Source organism: Hevea brasiliensis, chromosome 13 (assembly GCF_030052815.1).
Source record: "Hevea brasiliensis isolate MT/VB/25A 57/8 chromosome 13, ASM3005281v1, whole genome shotgun sequence".
Lineage (NCBI taxonomy): Eukaryota > Viridiplantae > Streptophyta > Magnoliopsida > Malpighiales > Euphorbiaceae > Hevea > Hevea brasiliensis.
The window spans coordinates 16,869,302-16,878,647 of NC_079505.1; the positions used below are offsets into that span (position 1 = coordinate 16,869,302).

The window sequence follows — 9,346 nt, forward strand, 5'->3', positions numbered from 1 at the left end:
TCTCAATAATTTTTCATTCTCAATATCAGTCAAAGATGCATTAATTATAACAGAATATGTTCCATTGGGTCCAAAAAAAGCATACCTGAGGTTGGAAGGAAGAGGTTTAAGATCTACCTTTGGGGCATCCTCTACCTTTAATGATGGTGGTTTGATCTCCAAATTTTGCACTTCTTCAAGCTGAAAAATTGTGGCTTCAGGATGTGGTGGAGAGCTCTCCAAGTATTGTGCAAAAGCAGCTATGTTGTGATTATCATCATCAATGCTCCCACCATGGACTAAGCAATTTTCAAGTGGGTCTTGTGGATAGTTTTTTCTTAAATGCTCTTGAACAATCTCATCAATAATGTCTACCCGCAAACAAGACTCAACTTCTTCATGTTTCCTTTTCATGGCTGGATTGATGTTGAATATCATTTGATCATCTCCCACTCTAAGTGTCAATTTCTCACCCTTTACATCAATTAATGCACCAGCTGTTGCCAAAAAGGGTCTTCCCAATAAGATAGGAATTTTTGTGTCTTCTTCCATATCTAAAATGACAAAGTCCACTGGAATGTAGAATTTCCCAACCTTGATAGGCACATTTTCAAGAATGCCTTCTAGATACTTAATTGAACGGTCAGCCAATGAAAGATACATGTTTGTGGGCTTCAACTCTCCCATATTAAACTTCTCATAAATTGAAAGAGGCATTAGGCTAACACTAGCTCCAAGGTCACATAAGGCATTTGCCACACAATTATCACCAATATGACAAGGGATGGAAAACACACCCGGATCTTTGAGTTTGGGAGGTAACTTCTTCTGAATTATAGCACTGCATTGCTCTCCCAAGTTGATGGTGTCATAATCTTCTAGCCTTCTCTTGTTGGTAAGAATCTCCTTAAAAAACTTGGCATAACTTGGCATTTGGGATAGTGCCTCAGTGAATGGCACATTGATATACAACTTCTTTAGCACTTCAAGGAATTTGCCAAATTGTTTGTCTAGCTTATGCTTGATGAATCTTTGAGGGTAGGGAAGGGTGGGCTTGTAAGGCTCAGGTGGGATGTATGGTTTCTCTCCCTCATCTTGCTCACTTTTTCTTTCTTCTTCTTTTTCATTTTTCTTGCTCTCAATTAAATTTTCTTCTTTTGTGCTCTCTTTTTCTTCTCTCTTATTTTCACTCTCTTGACCAACTTTCTTACCACTTCTCAAGGTCACAACCTTACATTGTTCATGAGGGCTTTGTGGTTGGCTAGGTAGTTTCCCATAGGATTTGCTTCCTGATGAGCTTGCTTGTTGAGCCAATTGAGTCTCCAACATGCGGTTGTGAACTTGTAATTGATTCATGGTTTGTCTCATGTGTTGCATTTCTTCCTCCAATTCGCTATTCATCTTGCTTTGTTCAGTAAAAAATTTCTCCATCATGCTTTCCAAGGTTGGCTTCGGTTCATGAGGTGGAAGGGATTGTTGTGCTCTTAATTGATATCCAGGTTGTGGCTGCCTTGTGGGCTGAAATTGAGGCTGAAATTGAGGCCTATTCTGCTGCATATATTGCTGGTTATGAGGATAATTTGAGCTTTGACCTTGTTGAGCAAAATTTGCTTGTGGTCTCCATGTTGAGTTGTTCACATTAGAGTAAGAATTTCCCATAGGTTTCTGTTGATAACCTCCTGCATAAGCAGCTTGTTCTTGCAAATAATCATCACCATAAGAAGAGTAATCAACTCCACAACTTTGAGTTCCATCTGTGAAGGCAACTTGTTGCATAGTTGTAGGAGTTGAGGTTGTTGCCTTTGTGCAAAAATCACTAAGAAGCTGAGTCAACTGGTCAAATCTTGCATTCATATAGCTAACTGAGTCAAGTTCATAAATCCCAGCTTTCTTTGGCTCAAGTGCTCTAGGATTTCCCCACAAATGGGTATTATGAGCAATCTTCTCTAATAGATCATAGCATTCTTCACTTGTCATTCTCATGAAATCTCCTCCGCTATGAATCAATTGTGTTTCTTATGGTCGGAGTAACTCAGTGTAGAAATTCTGAACAATCATCCATTTGGGTATTTCATGATGAGGACATTGCCTTTCAAGCTCCTTAAATCTCATCCAAGATTCATACAAAGTTTCATCATCCCTTGGCTTAAAAGCTACCATCAAATTCCTCAAATGAGTGGTTTTCCCAGGTGGGAAAAATTGAGATAGAAAAGCTTGAGATAGCTGCTCCCAATTAGCTATAGTAGCTTGTGGAAGTGAGTCATACCACTCTAATACTGAATCCTGAAGAGAGAATGGAAATAAGGTGGGCCGAATCACTTCATCTGAAACTCCAGGCTGCCTTTGTGTACAACATATCATCAAAAATTTCTTCAAATGAGAATGAGGATTTTCAAGTGGACTACCTCCAAATTGTGAATTCTGAACCATTTGAATAAGACCAGTCTTTAACTCAAATTGATTAGCTCTAATAATAGGTCTGTTATCTCTCACATCTGCACATCTAGGAAAAGCATAATCCAACATGGATCTTCTCTAAGGATCATTTTGATTAACAACTTCATTTTGCCTATTTTGCTCATTTCCTCCATTGTTTCCACCAATAGCTCTATTTTGATTCTCCATATTTTCAATTGTCTCCTCTTGCTCAAATCTTTGTTGTTCTTCTTTTTCTGCTTCTTTTCTTCTCTTGTATTCCTTTTTGTTGGCTCGGCAAAATTTTTCAATTTCTGGGTTGAACAACAATTCAGTATCACTTGTGCTTTTCGATCGTCTCATAAACAAGAAAAGTACTTGAAAAACACAAGGAACAACAGTGAAAATAAAAGAAAATAAAAATTCTAATTAGCTTAAAACAATTAAAATCCAACTTAAAAACAAACAATTCCCCGGCAACGGCGCCAAAAACTTGATGTTGTGTATCCGCAAGTGCACGGGTCACAGTAGTATAGTTTTAAAAAAAATGATATCGATCCCACAGGGAATTGTGCTTAAATTGGAAATAAAAGTATAAGCTAATTAGAATGGCAAAATTTAAATATGTAAAATGAAATTTAAAATTTAAGATTGATATTTGAGGAATTTAAGCTAAATCAAACAATTAACTAAATTAATTAAACTAGATTACCAAAATTTAATTTGAAATTTCTATTTATGAAATTGAGAGGAATTAAATCTAAATTCAATAAAAATTAAAGTCATTCTAGAGATTGGATTTTCAATATTGTTTGTATGTGGTTTATCCCTAATTTAGCCAAACACATGAGAATTGCAATTTTGAGAGAAATCAATTCTTAAATTTTTGAAACCTTTTTCAAGCATCTCAAAGTTGGTTTTCATTAAATCAAACCCTGTTTTCACGGTATTTCAAACCTAACAAAAACCCAATTAATGCTCTAATTGATTTTAGAAAGTCCCCTTAATTCTCTTAGCTTATCTCTAACACCAAGAAAATAAAGTTTATTGCAAGATTATCTATCCCTAATATTCACTTTTCAATCCATCTATTAAGGATTAAAGCTTAACTTAATGAGGGCCCATTCATCAAGCAAGGCAACAAGCTCACAAGCAATAAATCAAAATATAACAATCTTCATTTAAATGGCTAAATCAGTTCAAAACCACAATAAAAAACAACATTTACAAACCCATCTCTAGAATCTCAAACAACTACTCACAAATCATTGTTTCAAGACAAACCCAAGTGTATAGATGAAGAAATAATGGAAATCTAAGTTAAGGAGTAGAAAAACCCAGAAAAATACAGCTGAAGCTGCTGCTGGAAAGTGCAAAAAATGGGTTCTGCAGCTGCTAGAAAATGGCTTCACGTGCTCCCTCTTTCTCCCTTTCTTTCTTGCCAAAATTGTCTCCCTTCCTCCTTATGGAAAGAAAATGATAAAAGAGACTTTATATAGGTGAGGGGACTGCCCTATAATGGGTAAAAAGGTAGAAGATTCCAGAGAAAGTGAGGTATAAAATCAGAGTAACGGAAATGCCACGTCAGCCATTTCCAGTAAAAATGACATAAGCTGAATAGGTTATGCCGCGGGTTGTGTCGCGGGTTGTGTAACAATCTGCCTGAATATATGACGCTCGACACAACCTGCGACATAAGCTAAATTGGTTGTGCCGCAGGTTGTGTAACTCTCGGCCATTTTTTTTACTCAATTTCAAAAATTTTTGCAATTCAACTCTAATCTCCTCCAAATGGCTACTCTGATCAAAATACACCAAATTTATCCAAATTTAAACTACAAAACAAATAAATTCCAAAAATTAAACTAAGAAGTGTGAAAATTATAAAATTGACTAAATATATGCTAATATCTATAATAATAGCTATAAACAAGGGTAAATTATGTGCAAAAATTACTCCTAAATGATGATCTAAAATGCATGCATCAACTATCAGATGAGACAACTTCGATCAACGCAGATCCCTATGGTTAAAGTCCTGTGGAGGAATGCACTTGGGAGTCAGAGCGGAATATGCACAGCAAGTACCCATATTTATTTGATATGTAACTCTGTGTCATTGTTCTGTCTTGTGTAAAATTTGAGGATGAATTTTTTACGAGGGAAGAATGTAACACCCTAAATTTTTAAATAATTATTTTATGTGTAGTATATGAGTTTTGACTGGTTGGAGGGCCCAAGAGGGGCCAGATGATGCTGTTAAGATGTGAATTTGAGACTTGTGGTTTTAGAAGTGGTATTTGAACTACTTTGTAAGTTGGGTAGGTTCTAGGTACAAGGGAAATTTTGCTGGATTTTTGGCATAAATTAGGGTGTCTTTTGACTGTCTAAGTTCTTATTTTATATTGGTGCTGACAAATTCATTAATATAATTATTTAGGTGAGTAGGGTCAGCCATCGTCCTCTACCCAGTAGCCACAATTATCTCCGGTGTACTGTGAGTAGATATTGATTTTATTTATGATTTCAATATTATTATATATTCAAGGCATGCCCATGCATCATTTATAAGTATATGCATGTAGCTATTATAGGCATGCTTTGTATTGCATTATTATTTGATGAAATTAATATGGGTATCGCCTTAGGGTAATTTGGAGCTGTGTGTACGTGTCGGTGTGCGTGAGGTGTGGTATTGGATATGGGTAGGACAGGCAGATCGGCTTGAGCTAGTCTCGCTTGGGCCCTGGTCCTTTTTGTGATAAGTCACGGTGAGTATAATTTTGAGTTGATCTCACTGACCCTTGCATTTGAACTATTAAGAGAAAGTCCAGCTCGAGTTAATCTTGCTGGTAGAGGTTGGAATTAAGAGAGCTGTGTAGGGGATCAGCACCCATATATATATATATATATATATATATATATATATATATATATATATATATATTTTTTTTTTTTTTTTTTTTTTTTTTTTTTTTGATTGATGTGACATACGAGTGTATGAGTGCTCCAAATTATTCTTTGTGTAAATATTATTTGGGCTTGGTTGAATGTGTTGATATATGCTGCATTTCATCCTTAGGGATGCATTAGCCCTAGATAGTTATAAAAATTATATTTAAAATCAATATCTTACTCTATGAGTCGAATGCTCACTCCTGTTCACCTCAATTTTTTTAGGATATAGGAGAATTGATTTTGTGATTAACCTGCTTCCTTCCTCGTAGGTCTATTAGTAGCAAATAACAGTATTATATGGTATTGATTATAAATCTAGAACCCCGCATGTGTTAGAAGTATTTTAATTGGTTTGGGACTATAATAGTTTATTTATTTTTGAAATTATAAACCTAATATTTATGCTTGTGTGGATATATGGAATGGATATTTATCTTGGATGAAGGAGTTGAGCTCCCATTTAATTAAATTGTTATGTTGAGTATTATGAGGGTGAGCTGAGCTCCCCAAATAGATATATTTTATGATTACAAGTTGGGCGAGTTAAGAACTCTCCGTTGGATAGTCCAGGTTATGGCTGGACTCTATCCGGTTAGTTTCTTGAATTGGGATTTAGAGTATGGGCTTCATAGTTGGGCTAGAACAATTAAGATTACCACGGGCTTTGGGGGCCTTATGTTGACCCAAGTCCTGGTGCCGGTCTGCCCATAATTTGGGTTGTGACAATCCATATAGGTGACTTAAACTATTTTTCCAACAAATAGGTATGATCCTATATTTAGGAATAAATTTTAACAACTGTTCCTGAACTTATAGGTTGTAACATTATAGTCCTTCAACTTTAAAATGTAACATAAAACCCCTTCAACTTTCATATTTTGTATAGTAAAATCTCTCTGACTTTAAATTACTAATTTTTCAGTTAGATGCTAACATGAACAGATCCAGCGTAGTGCTTAATGAGCATTTTCTTTTCTTTCATATACAAAGTGTAAAATTATTCTTTCTACACATGAAAAATTATTTTTTCTGTAGAGAATAGAAGGATTCAATTAACACATGGCTTGAGAGAGGAAAGAGAAATGATGACTAAGCATTACGCTGAAACTATTCGGGTCAACGTCTAACTAGAAAACTGGTAACTGAATGTTAGAGGGATTTTACTGTGTAAAATTTGAAAGTTGATGGAGGTTTTATGTTACATTTTTAAATTGAATGACTATAGCATTACAACCATAACGGTTGTTAAAATTTACCCCTATATTTAGTCTAGAATTATTTTTTTTTTTAATGTAATATATGCCCGAAAATTGAATATCCACCGAGGTCCCAGGAGATGGAAGGTTTGAAGTTGAGTCATGAGAGAGATTTAATATCAAATTTATGTAGGGAGACCTTTGATGGTCAAAGGTTATATCTTTGGCTGCCAAAGTCCCCATATCAAAAATATAAAATTCGAAATTTTTATAACCTTCTATAAGCTCACCCCCAAAATCTTCCTTGAACTTACTTTTCTGTTTTCCCTATTCGCCTTCAGTTTTTCTCATTTTTTCTTCACTTTTCCCATCTTAAATAACCCAATTCCATTAGAATCACCCTCAAGCTCCCTAAGTTGTTAAAAGAACTACCTTTAATCCTCTCTTAAGTTGGTTAAAGAGAGATGTTGAGGTATCATTCTCCTTTTAAAACCCTAATTTAGCTTGATATAATTTTTTTGAAGGTTTTAAATATGCTACGTGTTCCAATGGCTTTAAATCTACCTATTCTTTAGCGTTGATAACGGTCTCAATTTTAAGTTGTTACATTTTCAATCAAATAAGGATATCATTATTTTTTTTTTCTCTTGTTTTAATCAAAGCAAAATAAATTTGAGTTTCACAAGCACATACACTATAATATTATCAGTATGCAAGCAGCAGTTTAGTGTATAAGCATTTATTTATTAACGGCATAAAAATATTCGTATGGTGGAGGTTGGTTAAAGATGGTGTTACATGGCATTCAAAACAGCCTTGAAGTGAACGAATTAGAAAGATCAAAGAAGGAAATGAGACACCTCTTTCTTGAACTATAACATGAACAGATCTTCCAATCCACACCAATCCCGAGTTTTTCTTCATTCCTCTCATATACTACCGTAACACCCTTAATTTTAGGTTTTAAAAAAAAGTTTTCATGTCAAATTTATTACATAATAAATAATATGAATTTAAAAATATTTTTATTAGTTAATAAGTTCATTCCTTAATTATATATTTATGTATATTATTGATTATTAATTATTAAATGAATTGTAGATAAAAAAAAATAAGTTATATATGAATAAATATGAATTAAAATTGAATTAGAATAAATAATTTAATTAAAATTAAAATTAAATTAATTATTGAAAAAAGAAAAAGAATTTATGAAAGCAATAGCATGGAAAATTATATAGGGTAGTGAATTGCAATAAGAAATGTAATCGAAATATAAATTGCTATTAAACCAGAAAAAGAGATATAGTTGTATTAAAATTTATTTTGTGTAAATAATTATAAGTATAGAGATAAAGTTCTAATATTTTTAAAAAAAGTTTTATTAGGATTTATTTAAAAATAAATTTCAATTAATATATATATATATATATATATATATATATAACCATAAGGATATAGGTTTTTTAGTAAATTATATAAATTTAAAACTTTTTGAACATCAAAGAGTAAAAATATGCTTGGAAAAAATAGGATTCCTTTCAAGAATCAAAGACTTATTAAAATTATAAATTTGAAAAATACAAATAAAAATATGATTTTATAATAATTTAGAGTATATCTATTACCATTTGATATATAGTAAAATATAAAAAATATATATATAATATTAAAGATTGAAAAATATTAATACTGCAATATTTTTTGAGATAAATTAGTACTGCAATATTAAGTTTTAATATTAGAATCGTATTTAGAATTTTGATATATAATAAGATTCTTTTAATTTGTAATTATAACTCATCAAATAACAAATTACACAAAATTTTATATAATATGATAACAATGTATATTATAATTTTTATATTTTATACTAGTTAATTTATTAAATTATTGTTTAAAATAAGAATACAAAGATTTTATTAATGCATAAAAATATTTATAATAAATAATTTATGTATATTTAGTCAGAATGAAATTAATCTCCATTAAACTTATTTTTTTATATAGTTTAAACTTTAAATATATTATAACTTTTAATTTTGTTATTATATAACACATTGTTGTCATTAAAACTTTGGTATTTCTACATGTTTTCCCCCTTACAAAAAAAAATCTTTCCTTTTCTAATTTGTTATTTAAGATTTTTTTTTCTAATTTCGATTTTATAACTTGCGTTTTTTATGGGAGCATTTTAGAAAATGAAAATTTATTTCAAATTAATCATCTTAAGATAACGTATTTCTTATAATCTTTAAATAATTAATTATATAATTTATTGTCAAATTAACGTGGGCTATTAAATTAGTGCATACTTTAGATCTATCAATCTATATCTATAACATTGACTTTACCTAAATTGCCCTTTATTATTTATAATATTCATTATTATATTTTTTATTATTTAATTTAACTTTACAATTTATATAAATTTAAAATTCTTAGGACTTAAAATTTAATTGTCTATATAATTTTAGAGTTTATATAAATTTAAAATTTTTAGTTCTACTTATATTTAAATTCTACTTAATTAAATTTTTATTATAATATAATTTAAAATAAAATTTTATAAAAATATCTCTATGATTTATCTTATTTATAAAAATAGAAAAGTATTTTATTTATATAAATTTCTTTTTTAATGAATCTAATATATTTCTATCTCTATCTTATAATTATTTATATAAAAATATTTTAATATAATTATATTTAAATTTATGTAAATGAACAAGAAAATAAATTAATTTTTGCTAACCAAACATATGAATTAATGTTTTTAAGTTTTTTTTTTATTTTAA

General features: G+C 30.9%; 1 non-coding gene across 1 annotated transcript; it reads left to right on the forward strand.

Moving 5' to 3' along the window:
• The first annotated feature begins 2,047 nt into the window (after positions 1-2,047).
• LOC131172373 (small nucleolar RNA R71) lies at positions 2,048-2,154 on the forward strand. The gene has a single exon (XR_009142853.1). It is a non-coding gene; the product is annotated as a small nucleolar RNA R71 (small nucleolar RNA).
• The last annotated feature ends 7,192 nt before the right edge of the window (positions 2,155-9,346 follow it).